This window comes from Sceloporus undulatus, chromosome 1, assembly GCF_019175285.1.
Source record: "Sceloporus undulatus isolate JIND9_A2432 ecotype Alabama chromosome 1, SceUnd_v1.1, whole genome shotgun sequence".
Classification (NCBI taxonomy): domain Eukaryota; kingdom Metazoa; phylum Chordata; class Lepidosauria; order Squamata; family Phrynosomatidae; genus Sceloporus; species Sceloporus undulatus.
The window spans coordinates 237,219,400-237,236,466 of record NC_056522.1 but is presented as its reverse complement, the minus strand read 5'-3'; the positions used below and the strand labels follow the sequence as shown (position 1 = coordinate 237,236,466).

The 17,067-nt window shown below is 43.4% G+C and overlaps 1 pseudogene; it reads left to right on the top strand.

Moving 5' to 3' along the window:
* LOC121926025 overlaps positions 1–17,067 on the top strand; it is a 52,534-nt pseudogene that overhangs the window by 33,795 nt on the left and 1,672 nt on the right.

Below are 17,067 nucleotides of genomic sequence, written 5' to 3'. Positions count from 1 at the left end.
CCCAATCCCAAAGGCACTCAGAAGACTATTCTGGGCGAGGTTTAATCCAAGGCCTAACCATGGGGATTTGCATCATTATCAGTACAACTGTCTTATTTACACCCCAGCCAGGGCCCAAGATAGCTGGTTTACATGTTCATTACAGATGAAAAGTGAGACACATATGGCCAAGCAAAATCATAATACAGTCAATATGGCAAAAGTTATGAAAGAGGAAGAACAGACAAGCTAGAAGGTGCTGCTGCAATTTGTTTTGGCCTGAGCCTACTTGGAAGGGCAAGTTTTTACCCCTTCCTCTCCTCTCTCAACTGCTGAGTTAAAGGAGTGGAAACTGTAGTAATTGTGCACTTTGAACTCAGTTTTCAACAAAAGATGCAAGCCAAGACAAAGGGGGACTGTGGTAGGAGAAGAGAGAAAATGGGACATTTTAAAAACAGCTGAGAAAGCGGGATGACAGAGAATTAATTAGGACTGTCCCTGTCAAATCAGGACAATTGGATTTGCCATCCAAGAAAGGGTTCAATGGGACTATTCCAGCCCTACCAATAGAATTCAAGCTCTGGAATTTCTAAGCACTAGTTGTAGATAAATGTTCAGCCTTCTGAGATTTACCATAGCTTTCTGTGTTGATTTTATCATATGTTAGACTTTTGCAAGGAACGGAATCCATTTCCTGCTATACTTTAAAAACAGAGATGGCACAACCCCCACCTCCCAAAACATTCCACTGAAAGCTTGCTTGTCAAGCAAATATATAAAAACAATAAAACACCAGGCTGGGCCATGTGGGGGAAGCAACAACATGTAGAAATTAGATGTCTCTCCCCAGTTCTGCTGCCCTAATGGAGGGCCTGCTCTACTGAGAGAAACACAAGTTTCAAGCAGATCTCTCTCTCTCTTTCTCAGCCCAAACTATTTTAGAAGCCATTTTATATATTTATTGTCTGAAGGGTGTGGTAAAAGTAATATTAACAAAATAATCAATAGCCTTTCAAACTGAGGCACTTTACATGAGGTGCACTTAAAGTGTGCGAGTGTCTGGTGCACATGTGAACATACAAAAGATTGCAAGGCTCAAGTGTGAATTGTGTTCTGAACTACAATTCTCCGGCCCAGACTTTCAACGAACAAGGGGGTAGAAATAGGGGAGGAAAAAACCCTAAACCAGTAGCTCTTAAAGATACTATTCTCACAATTATCAACTGGTGGAATAATTCAGATAGCCTGATGAAATGGCTACTAACGGTTGATTGTTAAAGGAGAGCGAGCCAAAGACACATGGTTTCATACTAGCAGAAAATGGGATAATTATCCTTCTCTCATTTTATTGTATATTCTGAAGGGGCCCATGTTTTTTAAAAAGCTTAACTTTGGCCCAAGACAAATGGGCCAAAAGCGGCATGCCGCCGCCAATACTAGGGTTCCAAAGTACGCAGCAACCGCATGCTCCGGAACCCTAGCACATCACGGTGGCAGCCTAATGACAGTCTCCCATCCTTATGGGGGCCATCATCTTGACATAAGTGACATGCAGCGTACAGACGTCGCTGCCCTTCACTTACGTCACCAGTGTGCCAATGGCGCACTCATGACTTGTGCTGGGCACCTTAGAAAGAACCTGCTTTTCGCAGGTTCTTTTTACTCTGGAGGGATACTGCTTGGTTTGGCTGCTGCAGCGTCCCTTCAGAAGAAAAACGGATGTCTCCAGGCCATCTTTTTGGGGCAGTACGTACCGCACCTTACACACCAAATTTAGCCAATATGATCCAATGTGATCTTTGTGATCCAGTGTGGCTTAGTGTAGACATGAATCTGAATGTCCTAAGTCCCGCAACACTCTCTGCTTTTAAGATTCTTCTATTAATCCCATCATCAGCTTCCATATCATTGGTTAACTTGTAATGATGCTTCAGATAAAAGACTATAAATCTGAGAATGCCATGGAGTGAAAGTGATGTAACAGTGTAGTGCAGGTACACTATCTGATCTCTCAGGTCCAGCCCTACAGTCTTCAACCACTGTGTCACATCTTAGAACCATAGTTTAGATTTAGGAATATGCAAATGCATTTGCTGCTGGTGTAGCTCTGCAATCATCTTTGAAATCCAGAAAGAAATTTGTTATATTCAGAATGTGTTACTTCCTCTCCTATAACTTTTTGACAGTGGTCCAGGATCAAGGAAAAGGGACTGAGAGGTAGCATAAATTGAGAGGCTAGCCAGTGTGGAATATATTGATAGATCCAAAAAGGTAACTACCAAGAAATGTTTAGGTGCCCTCTCATTTCATCTATCACCCCTCCTCTGCTCATGCAGAACCAATTCATTTCTGGCTGAGACAGCACTTGGATCTAGTGAGAAACATGAGATTATGGTTTCCTTTTCTTTAAATTTCAGCAGTTGTTTTCAGAGAAAATGACTGCCTGCCTGGTAGCCTTCAGGCTCATTTCCCTGCTACATACTGATGACTTTGCAATGCAGGGTGGGGAGCAACATACTTAAGCAGCTTGTGGGAGCTATGTACACAGTCATTAGCCTCCGTGCTTCTGCACGACACCTGGAAAATGCTCTGAAAACATTCTGCTTTCCACTGGATTTCACAGCTTCAGTGATGTTGTCATACCCATCAGGTAAATCCATTAGAAAAGGAGGAGGAGGAGGAGGAGATAGTCAGGCCTCACACTTTCCAAAACAAACTAAATTATATCATTTGAGGCTGATTTTGTGGTTTGAACTCAATGTCTATTTTAGAAACATTCACAGTTTAGCAGAAGTTAGCTAGAGCACTTTTTCTTTTCTTTTTTCAGAAACTGCCAAATAAAACAACGAAGTGCTTTGGGTTTCTTTTTCCAGTATCTGAATTGCAGGCTATGCCCACTGAGGTCATAACAGCCAGGCTTTTTGGTTCAGGGGATAGTTCTTGAACTTCTCTCCCTCAGCTGTTACATTTGGCCAAGAATCTTCTCCAAAATGGTTTTTCATTTTAATTCTGCAACTAGCAGTGGAGAAGCTGCATATATTGTTTCACAGTGGGGCAAAGAGATCATGCCAGAGGCTCCTATCATGTTTCTAAACTTGGTCCAAAGCACTGATCTAAAACGTTAAAGATTTGCATAGGCCAGAAATCAAATGGCTGTCAGACCATGCGCTCCTGCACCAATCTGCCCACCTCTAATCAGATTGCTATCTGAGCTGTTTATCTGATGCTGAAGGTGGCAACAGGCAGCACCTGGACAGAACCTTTTTAGTATCTTTGGAATGCCTTCCCTGGTCCACATGGTACCATTAGCAGTTTTAGCTAAATGCCTGGAAAAGCATATTGATATGTTCACAGGCTTTTAAAGACTGCTGATGTTTGCACTTCAGACTCAGAGCAGTTCAGGTTTGAATGTTGGTGTTTCAGTTTGTTGTGGTAGTTTGTGGGGCATATTATTTTTAATTGTACATACCTCCGCCCTGCAAGCCACCTTGGGAACACACATGAAGGAATGCACCCCAAGTGGGCTCATTTTTATTTAGTATGCTTTCTTTAGGGGAATCTGATCATTAATAGCCTAGCCATTTCTATTTTCAAAAGGCCTGTAGAAAATGAGTTACCAGCAATTTCCATGCCTGTTCTCATGAGTTTCAGCATTCATAATCTAGGAGCTGAGTTTTTGTAAAGATGATTACTTTCCATCAGCAGAAAGACTTGGCTCAGTCATGCCTGACTTTCATATGAAGCTACTTCATGCTGAATCAGATTGCTATGTGTAATATTCTGATTGGCAACAGCACTCAAAGTTCCTTTTGTTGAAGAGACTCATTCCAGCTGCCACACGTGTATTATGCCACATATCTGGAACAAACTCCAGTGCCTCCTACACAGTCATTTATTTGTAATTGCCCCACATATTTTCCCTTCCATATTGTACTCAAAGTCATTTATAAAATAAATCAAACATGTGCTTTGTTCCTGAATTATGACTCTTTTCCAGATCAGATTTCACAAATAAGTTCACTGAAGAGTAAGGCTATTAATGGCTACTAGCCATGAAGGCACATCCTCCAAATGTCCCAGTTTAATGGGGACAGTCCCAATTAATTCTCTGTCCAACTTTTTCAGCTTCTTTTAAAATGTCCCAGTTTCTCTCTCCTTCTACTTCCTTCCTCCCTTTGTCCACAGCTTACTTCAAACACTGCAAACTGTGTTCAAAGTGCAAAAGTAGGTTGCATCCAGTTAAATCAGCAGGGAGACAAGGAAAATAAGAGGAGAGGAGCCTCTCCTTGCTTGTATGTTCTTCTTCATTAATAACTTTTGCTATCTTGTCCACATTCTAATCTTGCTTGGCCTCAAGTGCCCCAATTTTCATCTGTAAAATATTGGAAGAGATGTGAAAGCTATATAGTACCACCAGGGTAGTAGAGGCAGTATGTTTCTGTATACAAATTGCTAGGGGCAGGATGGTGCTATTGCAAGTGGTGTGCCTAGTACATTTGATGCCTGGCATAGATCATTTTTAGCCCCCCCTTTCTTTTCAAGTCAGAGGCCGCTGGTGGAGGTGGGCTGCTCCAGTGGTCCAGCTGTCTTTCCATATCTACTGGAGTTGCTGGCTAGGCAGGATGGAGGAGACTTTCTTTCCCACTTAGCCAGCAGAGCCACTAGACTAGACGCAGAAAGCAGACATTTCCCAAAAGCGACTACTCCTCCAAAAGTGGAGGACATGCAAAATTTTTTGCTGATTTTAAAAAAAATGTTAATACAAATGCATGTTTCGGAGGCTTCTATAGACAATTGCCCCCTTGCCCGCCACTTGCCCCCCTTGCCTGCCGCTTGCCCCCCCATGCCCACCTTCTCCTGATAGGCCAAAGTCCCCGTGCCCCCGTGCAAGAGGCCAAAGGCTCCAGCGGCAATCGGCGGCAGGACCGGGCTGGGGCCGGTCCCAAGGCCTTGCCGGCCCGCAGGCCGCAGGTTGCCTACCCCTGCTCTTGGTTATTGCATTCATGTCCTGCTGGGTCTTTTCCATAGGCCTCTGGTGGCTGGTCACTGTGAGAACATGGCTAAAGTGCAAGTATATAGATGACTATGCTTGGCTTTGTTGTAGTGGTACTGGCTTGTCCTGTTGTGGGGAAGGAATTTCCTATTCCCTCATTTACTGCTGAGAAGTGCTACTTTCTGCCTCTTGTCTTGAGCAATCATAGAGCTTGGGAAAGATTAATTGGCCAATTTTCTAATTTCAGTAGACTTTTCTTACCCATCCTTGGGTGAAAGTAAAAACTGCATATAGTAAACCACAGAGGATTCCAGGTTTATTAATTGCAGCAATGGTTATCTCTTGCTCTATGTCTGCAAAGGGCAATAATGGGTTCCACTGGAATGGCTTTGGCAGGCTTTTCTTTTTTAAAAAAAATTAAAGCAATCATTTAATAAATCAAAGGAAATGAAATCTGAATTCAAAAGAGCAAGAAAAGTGAGCTGGAACATTATTTATATCGTAAAAGGTGTTCCAATAGAAAAACATGCCATACTGACTTACCACAAACCTGCAAATCTTTCATCTATATAAGTGCATATATTAAATATATGAGTCCGAGTGCATTCTTGTCATAATGAGTTCACACAGAAAAGAAGCCCTTCATATTAACTCATATCTTTATGCAGAAACAATCTTGTAATGTATTGTTTTTCCACCTCTTCTTTCACTATAGGATATTCCATGTTACAAAGCAAGGAGATAATTCCTGTGGCAGCCATCAGCCTGTTGCCTCCACTGCTTGTCGCCATCATGATAATAGCGATATTTTACCTCTGCCGAACCCATCGACAGAGAAGGAGATCCAAAGAATGGCCCCAGAAACAAACACAGTGCCACACTCTGCCTGAATCAAGCAGAGCCACCGGCTATGAAGAGATGCCATCTGTCAGTGTAGACAACCACCCTGCAGTACGCTTGGCTTGTGCTAACAATATCAACCATAGCACTGAACTCTTGCCCGTCGAGCTTGACGAGAGAGTGGGGAAAGGGCGGTTTGCAGAGGTGTGGAGAGCAAAACTGAAGTCTGCCTCTTCAGGTGACCAGTATGAGACAGTGGCAGTCAAGATTTTTCCTTGTGAGGAGTATGCTTCATGGAGAAATGAAAGTCATATCTTCAGTGATGCCAGCCTTAAGCATGACAGCATTCTTCAGTTCCTCACAGCAGAGGAGAGACACTTGGGCCTTCAGAAAGAATATTGGCTCATCACGGCCTATCACAGTCAAGGGAACCTCAAGGATTATTTGTCAAGCAATATTCTGAGCTGGAGGGACTTGCAAAAGATAGCCGGGTCCCTTGTGAATGGCGTGGCCCACTTGCACAGTGACTATACTGCTTGTGGCTGTCCAAAGATCCCCATTGCCCACCGGGATATCAAAAGCACAAACATCCTAATGAAAAGTGGGCAGGAATGCGTGCTCTGTGATTTTGGAATAGCTTTGAGGCTGGATCCATCCTTAACAGTGGATGAGTTTGCTAATAGTGGACAGGTGAGTGCTGTGCAATTAAGCCAGAAAAGCAGTTAAATCTGCTTGATACAAAGTGGAAGGGCCTTAATCACCCCCAGTCACACATGCTGGAAAGGGTGAGGTGACACCACTGGTTCTTACTCCCATGCTGGTTATTATTATATTTGTATCCCACCTTTCTCCCAAAATTGGGACTCAATACAGTTAAAAAGAGCAAAACAGTTAAAAACATACAAACGTGTATATTAAAAGAGAATTAAACTACAGTCACCCCTTGGAACTCACAGGGATCTGTTCTGGACACCCCACCCAATCTCATGCATATTCAAGCCCCATAGGCTTGAATGGGGTACGTGCATGTGGGGTGCACACAGCAGGTGCACCCCCATTAAGATTAATGGCAGTTGCCCCTCCGTGGATTTTCAAGTCCAGGGACTTGGAGGGGTGACTGTAGTTACAGTATTAAAACAAATCTCTAGTTAAAACTCCAGAAGTACAACTAAACTGCAAACTGCAATTTAAAAGATTAAAAGGCTATTAAAAACAGTTTATTTTAAAACAATACAACACTCCCCAGCCTGTTCTTTTTTTTTAAAAAAAAAAAGACAAAATGTATTAAAAGCCTGTCATAATAAAAAGGGTTTTGCCTGCTGATGGAAGGACAGCAGGGAAGAGGCCATTCTGGGAAGGAAGTTTCTGAGTCTAGGAGCAGCCACCAAGGCCCTCTCTTGCACATCCCCTCCAGTTGTGCTTGTGGCAGTGGTGGGACTGAGAAGGGCCTCTTCTGATGCTCTCAGAGCCCGGGCTAGTTCATACGACATGCCAGATAGCCTGGATGTGAGTCATAAAAGGATTTATATGTCATACCCAGCACTTTGAATTGTTCCTGGAAACAAACTGGGAGCCAATGAAGCTGTTTCAAAAGGGGAGTAGTGTGGGTCCGATAACCTGCTGAATTAGTTGATGTTTCCAAACACTCTTCAAAGGCAGCCCTATCTACAGTGTGTTACAGTAGTCCAAAAACGATGTAACTGTAAGGCATGTACCAATGTGGGCAGACTCAGCGTCTCAAGAAATGGATGCAAGCTTTAAATGTGCAAAAGCACTCCTGGTCACTGCAGAAACCTGCACTTTCAGGTTCAAAGCTGAGTCCAGAAGTACAACCAAACTGCAAACCTATGTCTTAAGAGAGAATGTAACTCCATCAAGAACAGGCTGAATTCCTAGTCCCTGATCTGCCTTCTGGATGATCAGGAGCACCTCTGTCTTTTATGGGTTAAATTTCAATTTGTTCTTAGACAAGGAATACTCAGAGGTGGTTTTTGCCAGTTCCTTCCTCTGAAACATAGCTATTTACTTAATAATAAATAGTAAATATTTTAAAAAAACATCTTAGGGGAGATTTTTGAGCCCTACCAATGCTGGCTCTTTCTGAAAATAAAATAGCCCTAGATTTTTCTCTAAAAGAAAAATAGGGTTTATTTTACCATTACTGGGTATTTTGTCATTATTAGAACCAAGGTGATGTAGTAGTTTGAGCATAGGACTTTGAAACCAAGGTTTAGTTCCATGTTGTGTCATGGAAACCCACTGGGTAATCTTGGGTAAGTCACATTGTCTCAGACCCAGAAAATCCTGTGATAGTTTTGTCTTAGGGTTGCCACAAATCGGAAATGGCTTCATGACACACAACAACAATACTTTGGGTGAAAATATATATATATAGACAGCCTAATACAGTATTACCAGCATACATTGTTCATACTCACAGCTGTCCAAGACATTTTTTCTTAGAACAAAACCAGGAAGGAATGTGGTGGTTGAGAAAAAAAGATGCTCTCATTTCTGTCTGACATCTAATTTGGACCTTAATCTAGATCCCAAGTGACCATTCTTCAGAAGGTAGAGTTGCCAGGCAAAATAAAGGACAGAGCTCCTATAACTTTAGTAGCTGTATAGAAGAAGGAATTCCATGCAAGCAATACCTACTGAAATTCCTTCATCCATGTAACCATTAAAGTTAGAAGAGCTCTGCCCATTATTTCATCTGGCAATCCTATCAGGTAGTGATAGTTTATAAGAGTCAGGTTGCCAAACTGAAAACTGGAGAGGGCTGCTATAACTGAAATGGTTGCATGGAAGAATGAATTTCATCAGATGTTGCTTGTCATGCAACCAGGTAGCAGGCAACACCTTCTGAAATTCCATCTTCTACAAAACCATTAAAGCTATAAAAGTAGTCTCCACTTTTTAGTCTGAAAACCCTATATAAGAGCAGTCTGAACTCTTATCAAAATAGAATAACATCCAAATCCACAAAACACTGTGTTGTGGATTTTGGATGTTATAGCACTTTAGTGTAATACCAAGACAGCCACCCCATCAAGGGCATGTTAAAAGCATTCCCAGCTATCATACACTGGAGATAAAAAGGATGGAACAATTTTGTATCTTATGGTTTTTGGAAATGTAAAAAAGCCCACACTTATCTCCAAAGTCTTTAAAGGAAATAATCTCTAATATAAAGTCCTATTTATATCATGGATATTGTAAAGCATTGTAGCCTCCTTTTAAATTGGAAGCAATGTGGTTTCTATGTCATACGCACAGATCTTCTAATACCTACTCAATTTATGGCTAGGTGGGTACTGCCAGATATATGGCTCCTGAAGTCTTGGAATCCAGAGTGAATCTTGAAGATCTGGAGTCCTTCAAACAAATGGATGTCTATTCGATGGCTTTGGTTTTATGGGAGATAGCCTCCAGGTGTGATGTTATAGGAGGTAAGATTCTCTCAGCAGTATCTGTCTTCCAGGTCCTGCTTCTTTATACACCCTTGGAGAGCCAGTGTCTGCCTTCCAAATATTATTAGACTACAACTCCCATCCTCCAGAATCACTAGCCTTGTTTAGGTCAGATGGGAGTTTAAATTCAACTCCTCTTTGGCCATGTAAAGATGGCTATTTCTACAAGCTACTGGGAGAAGAGAATGAACATACTTTACTGCAGGGGTGCACAACCCATGGCTTTCCAGGTGGTCATTGCAGCCCCCAAAGGTTGTTTGACCCTCTGCTGCTTTTTCCAAATTCTCACTTCCACCCATTTTATTTTCTGCTCACACTTCCAGGTATCTTTATATAGATTGCTCTTATCAGGATTGCTGTTTGTTTGTGGCCTCTAACTCCCATTCCATCACAGGTGACCCTCAAAACTGAATGCATTACCCAAATGTAATAAGTCCCAGACACAGTATTTTGAATCAGTCCAAGGACTCAAAAAACCCACTCCTTTTCCAGCCCAAGCAAACCGCATAGGGAATGACTGACCAATGGTCTGGCTCAGTATAATACACACATGGCTGCCAGAGGCCAAGTATTGCATTTTCACTAGGAAATAATTGTTACAGCGTCATCATATTAAAAGGAACATTGCTAAGAGACTGCTCTTCACTTTATATAATACTAAGTATCAAAGTACCATGATGCTTGAAGTAACTATTTAGAATGTCAAGAATGTAGACTCCATTGATGATGTTAACAATGATGGCTTAAAAGACTTCTCTATATTTCTTCGCAGCATTAAATAATACCAAGCTTGCTGCTGAAGAATACCAACCAATATGGTTTTGGCTGGTGGTGCCGATTCTAACTCTGGGCTTTGGGGAAAGGCTCTAGGCTCAGTGATATAGTAGACATTTGAAATAAAAAGGTCCCACATTCAGTTCCCACCATGTCTAGGTAGAGTTGGCACTGGGATAAGTAGGATTTAAATTAGACAATATTAACTCAGAAGCAAATACTAATGACAATGATGAGGCTGTGATTCCACCACATCCTTTTGATACTGCTGCTTTTGTCCATGATTGTTTTTATGTTGGGTCTTATTCTGCTTTGTATTCACAGCTTTCTTCTGCTGTTTCATTAACTATTCAGCCAAGCAGCAGACAATGAGTATGTATTTTGCCTCTGATGTATACCTACACTGCTTTCTTATAGAGGTTAAGAATTATGAGCTACCATTTGGAGCAAAGATCCGGGAACAGCCATGCATGGAAGTCATGAGAGATATTGTATTGCATGGTCGAGGGCGTCCTGAGATACCAAGTAACTGGCTGGTGCATCAGGTAAGCCAAAACGCAGGGGGAGGGCAGCATGCAACCCCCAGGGGATCAGCTTTTGCAGCTCCTGCTGTTTATAGAACTACAGAACCAAAAATCGGTGCCATCAGGGGAAGGGAACAAGATGGTGTATGTTGGGGCTCTGTGGTATGGGAAGCTCCCAGCACTAAAAGGTCTCAACAACATTGGCCCGATACAGACAGGCCAAAATAAAGCTGCTTCGGGTCACTTTGGAGGTATGCTGTTTACATGATGCATGTGTCCTACGAGTCCGGAAGCTGCACCAAAGCTGTGCACCAGTCCTTAGGACTGGATCGTGGCTTTGGGGTGGCTTCCGGGCTCTTAGTATGCATGCATTATTTAAACAGCATACCTCCAAAGTGACCCGAAGCAGCTTTATTTTGGCCTGTCTGTATGGGGCCATTGTCACTTAATTCTGTTGGCGGCAGGAACTGAACTGATAGTGCTGCTCATCCATAAGTTGTTGTGACCCCTCTGGAAAGTGGCCTGCACCTGCCATAATATCATTACAGATAAAAGTTATTTCTTTACGATAGGCTGTAAAACTGTTTGCATTGCCTTGATATACCATGCTATAAGAGTGAGCCTGATGGGAGGTGTGCAAATGGGGATTTCATGACTTTAACCATCCTTTGTCATTTAATACTTAGAGAAGCAATGCAGCTGCAAATCCAGTCTCATCCTTACTTTCTCTCTCCCTTGCATAGTAGCTCTTCCTGTGTGCATTCAAGTAGTTTATGGAAATGTTAAGGTGACCCTATCACAGGGTTTTCTTGGCAAGGTTTATTCAGGGCAGTTTTGCTTTTGCCTTCCTTTAAGACAGAGTAAGTGTGTGACTTGCCCAAGGTCAGCCAGTGGGTTTCCATGGCTAAGCAGGGAGTCAAGTCCTGGCCTCCAGAGTCAACAGTCCATCAGTCAAATCTCTACACCACACCAGCTCTTCTTCTGCATAGTAGCTTGTGATATAACACTCTACTTATCACAAAGCAAAAAAAAGAAAAAAAGAAAAAAGAAATTAACAACTCCAGTTCTAGTTCTCGTACAGTCTTCTACCCTGTTTGCAGGCATAGCCATTTTGGGGCACCTTTGATCCTGCAGAACCAATGCCTCACTCAGTCTTTCCTCCAAATTCTCCCATTACCCTTGGAACAGCAACTGTGGCAGGCGTTTCCACTGCCAATGAGGGGGCTGCTGGCCCATCGGGGTACAATAACAAAGCCAATAGCCACATTATTCTAGACTAGATCATCAATGACTCATCCTTCCTCCACATATACAAACACACCTTTTAAAAATATTTCTCCTTCAGCCTCCTTTGCTGTTCTACCCTCTGCAGTTTTCATTGGTATTTTATTTCTGTTTTTAATATGGACTTGTTTTATTGTTACAGTGATGAAAGACACAATGTAAACCATGTACTTATTAAAACAAAATATGCACTCCTGTTATGAACACAGATGGTAGATTTGGGAATATTTTAATCAAAATGCAGGAGCAGAGGGGTTAGCAGGGCCTCTTGCGAGGAAATTCCAGAAGGTTTGTTGTTGCTGCAAAAGATCCCTGATAATTCCTGAAAGCTGAAATTTAATGCCGAATCATTAGAGTGACCACTGCTGATAACACAAAATCCTGGAAAGGATCACTGTAAATGACCCTACATCTATCTAAGCATCTCTGTCTGTACATTTTTCATTTATCTCCTATCCTCAGTGATCACAATTCCCTGTGACCCAGCCATCTTACCTGTATATGTATCTGCCAGCTCAGCATAACACATCACACATCAGATAAACTGGATCCTAATCTACCAGAATTTATCCCATAGTGCAAAGGAATTTTGTAGCACCTTTGAGATTGAAATTGGTAGCATAAGTTTTTGCAGACAAAGTCCACTTCATCTGATGCCATCTTATGCTACCAACTTCCTTCATTCTTTCTTTCAGTCTCAAAGATGCTACAATATCCCTTTGCATATAGATATTCCAGCCTAATATGTATGTCTTTGAATTATGCCATTGTGATACTGAAATCACCATTACAGATGTGCAGCCCAAGCTTGCAGGAATAGTGTAAGGAAAGCTAAAGCTCAAAATGAGCTGAGACTGGCTAAGGAAGCAACAAAAGGGTTCCCCCCCCAATATGTTCAAAGCAAGAAACTGATGAAGGAAATGGTGGGACCACTGCTCAGCAAGGACTGTAAAATGATAAGAGATTACAGTAGAAATGCAGAATTACTCAATACCAGTTTTCTTCTCCAAAAAGAAGACTGTGTGCTTCCATGCATCAGCAGATACCTTTGTTAAGTATCTGGGTTGCAAATGAAGACTGATAAATTGTCATAAGTTCAGATCTGCAGGGCCAGATGAAATGCATCCTAGAGTATGGAAGAAATTTGCTGGCTTATTTGCCAAACCACTTGCCACTACTTTTGAGAAATACTGGAGTATGGGTGAGGGGCCAGAAGACTGGAGCTGAACAAACATCATCCTCCTTGTCAAAAAAGACAAAAAGCAGCAGCAGCAGCAGAGAAAGAAGAAGAACAACAACAAGAAGATGATCCAGGAAACTATAGGCCAGTCAGCCTGACCGCAACATAAAGAAAAATTTAGAATGGATTATATAGGAGTCTGTCTCCAAGTATCTTGATGACAATGTAGTGATTAGTAGCAGGGGCACTGAGCAGGGGGCTGGACCCATTGGCCCATGAGGTCAGTTCCAAATCTATGATTCTATGACCAAGATTCTGCTGTTTTTGCAGAGGGACTAGCTAGGTCAGCAGTTCCCAACCTTTGTTGGGCCGTGACCCTCATTGTGGGCAAAAGTCCCGCCCACGGCCTCCCTGATTGGTTGGGAGGCCACCAGCAGAGAAGGGGCAGGACTTCTGGCCGCAAAGGCCGCTGGGGCTTGCAGCCCTGTGCTTGTCCCCTTTAACTGCGGGTGCCTGGCACCCGCAAGAAGTGAAGAGGAAGCGGCGCCCCTGGCCCTGTCCCCTTCTCCTTGTGGGTGCCTTTGGTGGCACCCGCGAGGAGAAGGGGAGAGGAGGCCCCGGCCCCTTCTCTTCGCGGTTGCCGGCGCTAGCGCTGGCACCCACAGGGAAGAGGGGGAGGCAGGGGGAATCCCAACCTGGTGACCCCCAAGAAAGGGTCAAGCGACCCCCAGGTTGGGAACCCCTGAGCTAGGTGGTTGTAGGTAAGTAAAATATGATGCACAGGGTGGAATAATGCAGCGCAATTGCACTATTCTAGGAGCAGTGAAATGTTGACATGAATAATATAGTCCATTCTGGACTGTAAAAGGATATACTTTAATGAACACGTATATGTTAGACTTCAGGCTAATTCTTGGAGTTAAAGATATATACAGGGTAGGCAATCATGTGTACAGCTCTGCAAAGCTCCAAAGAACATTCCTAAATTGAATCTGGAAGTAACAGAACTATAAATTCTAATGTTTGATTTGGGGATTCTTGTGGTCAACAGCCAAATCTTCTTGTGTTTTGTTGTTCTTTTCAAACTGTAGCTCCCCTCTCTCCTTGTCTATCCACCTTTTCTGAAGGGAATTCTGTAGTCCTCCTATTGTAGTTAAGAAAGCAGGAACAAGCTGCATCTCCAAACTCTGATTAAATTTGGAACCTTATTACAGCTTTATCTGTGATTCAGGTTGTACCAAGGACTGAGTGTTACACCTAATCACACCAAGGCTGAGAAAGGAGTTAGGAAGGGAATGAAAGTCCTATCTGCTGCTTTCATCTGACACCAAACCTGTACACCTGGATTAATCTCTCACTTATCTAACACAATGTTAGAATTTACTGTGTAGTTACAAATTTGTTGTTTTGCTGTCATATTGACTTTGACTTATGGCAAGCCTATGAATGAGACCCTATTGTCAACAGGTCTTGCAGCCTATGACTTCCTTGATTGAGTCTATCCATCTGAAATGTTGTCTTCCTCTTCTCCTATTGTCTTCTACCTTACCAAGCATTACTGTCTTTTCTAGTGAGTCATGTCTTCTCATGATATGTCAAAAGTGCAACAGTCTTGACTTCTAGGAAGTTCAGGCTTGATTTGCTCTAAATAATATATTTATTTTTATTATTGTTGTTATGGTACTTATACCCCGCTCTTCAGCCCTAAAGGCTATCAGAGCGACTTACAATTATTATTTTTAATTAGACAGTTCCCTGCCCTCAGCAATCCATGGTATCCACAGAAATATTCTCCAGCACATTCAAATCAGTTGATTTTCTTCCTATCAGCTTTCTTCACTGTTCGGCATTCACAATCATACACAGAAATAGAAAATATGATGGCACAGACAGTCCTAAATTTAGTCTTCAATTATATATCTGTATACCTCAGGATCTTGACTAGTAGTTCCTTCATAGCTGCCCTTCCAAGTCCTAGTCCTCTTTTGATTTCTTGACCGTACTATTAAGCCAAAGTATGTAAAATCTTGAACTATTTCAATGTCTTTAATTATCACTTTAAAGTTATGTAAATCATCTGGGGCCATTATTTTGTTTTTTATGTTCCACTCTAAATCTCTCTTTGCACTTTCTTCAATAATCATGAGAAGTCTTTGCTATTTTCTGCTAGTAGTAAGGTGTCATCTGTGTATTTAAATTGTTGATGATCCTTCCTCCAATTTCCGGCCTCCTTCCTCTGAGTCTATCCCTGCTTTATGTAGTATGTTCAGCACACAGTTAATAGATAAGAGTGATAAAATGTTGCCTTGCTTGACCCCCTTTCCAATTGAAATCATCAGTTTCCCTATACAGTAGAGTCTTGTTATCCGATATAAACGAGGGCCGATGGATAGATATCCAAAAAGGTCGGATAATCCGGAGGGTCATTTTGTCCTCATGATGGGCACGCATGCACGCACTCCTCCATTGGGACAAAAGTCCTTCGCCTCCCTCTCCTCCTTTTTCCTTCCTCCCTTCCCTCCATCCTCCCTCGTTCCCTCCCATCTCCTTCCCTCACTCCTTCTTTCTTCCTCTGTGGCGGCTTCTGCCCGGCTTTGGCTCTGCGGGGGCACAGTCTGCCCGGGCTGGGAGAGGGTGAGGTTCCAAGCCACAAGGAGAGGACTGGGCGCTCGGCCAGTTCTTTCCTTTGCAACTTGGTTTTCTCTGGTCCTCCTCTTCCTTGATCTTCCTTGCCCTCCCCCCCCCCCCAAGGGCTCTTTTGAGCCCTTTGAGGAAAGGAAAGGGGAAAAGGGAAAGCAAAGCCTGGCAGGGAGGAGGAATCAGCCCGTGACCCCTTCTCCTCTTGAGGAGATTTGCCAGACCTGAGGCATCCCTGGAAGGACGCCTCAGGACCAGCAAGGTCCCAGAGAGGAGGAGGAGTCTGCCCACCCTCTCCTTCCTGGCCTTTCTCACCCTGAAAGGACTCTCAGGAGCCCTTTCAGGGTGAAGAAAGGCAAGCCAGGAGGAAGAGGCCTCGGCACAGAAGAGAGGCCTCGGCCCGTCCTCTTGTCCTGGACCTTTCCTCTCCCTCAACGGGCTCCCTGGAGTCCTCTGGGGAAGAGGAAGGGAGGCAGGGATGAAGAGGCCTGGGCAAGCGCCCGGTCTCCCCTTCCCCCCACTGCCCCTTTCCCCCAAAGGGCTCTTTGGAGCCCTTTGAGGGAAAGGGAAGAGGCAGGGAAGGAGAGGATTCGGCGGCTGAATGAGCCCCAGTCTCTCGGCTTGTTTCTGAGCGAAGGAGTTGGACTCCCTTCCTGAGGAAAATGAAGCCCCGAGGAGAGGCCTGGCCCAAGAAGGGAGGTAATCAGGGGACAAGGGGGGAGGGAGGGAGGGGGGAGGGTACAAGGCGAAGGCTTTTGTCCCAATGGTTTATCCAATGTTCCATGCTTTTTTTTGAGGCGCCCATCCAGAACGTCGATAACCGAAGGTCGGATAACTGAGACTCTACTGTGTTTTGCCTTGAGGATAGCCTTTTGTCCTGAGTACAGTTCACCAAGAATCAAATGTGGCACACCAAGCTAAAAACAATCCGTAGTTCTCTTGATCTAGAGCAGGGGTAGCAACCCTTTTGAGCCGGGGGCGGGTTGCTGTCCCTCAGACAACTGAGGGGGGGAAAAATAATTAAATAATTAAAATAAATTAAATAATAAATAAATAAACCAGGACCAATGTTGGACAAAATTTTCAAATGGAGGGCACTTTTTAAATAAAAAAGTAGGACACGAAAAAAATTTGCTGATTTTTTAAAAAAATGTTAAGATAAATGCATGTTTCTGAGGCTTCTATAGACAATTGCCCCACCATGCCCCTCGCGCGCGAACGCCAAAGGCCCCGGCAGCAATCGGCGGCAGGACCGGGCTGGGCCGGTCCCAAGGCCACGCCGGGCCGCATCTGCCCGCGGGCCGCAGATTGCCTACCCCTGATCTAGATTATCAAAGGCTTTATTATAATCTATAAACCACAGGCTGATTTTCTTCTGAAATC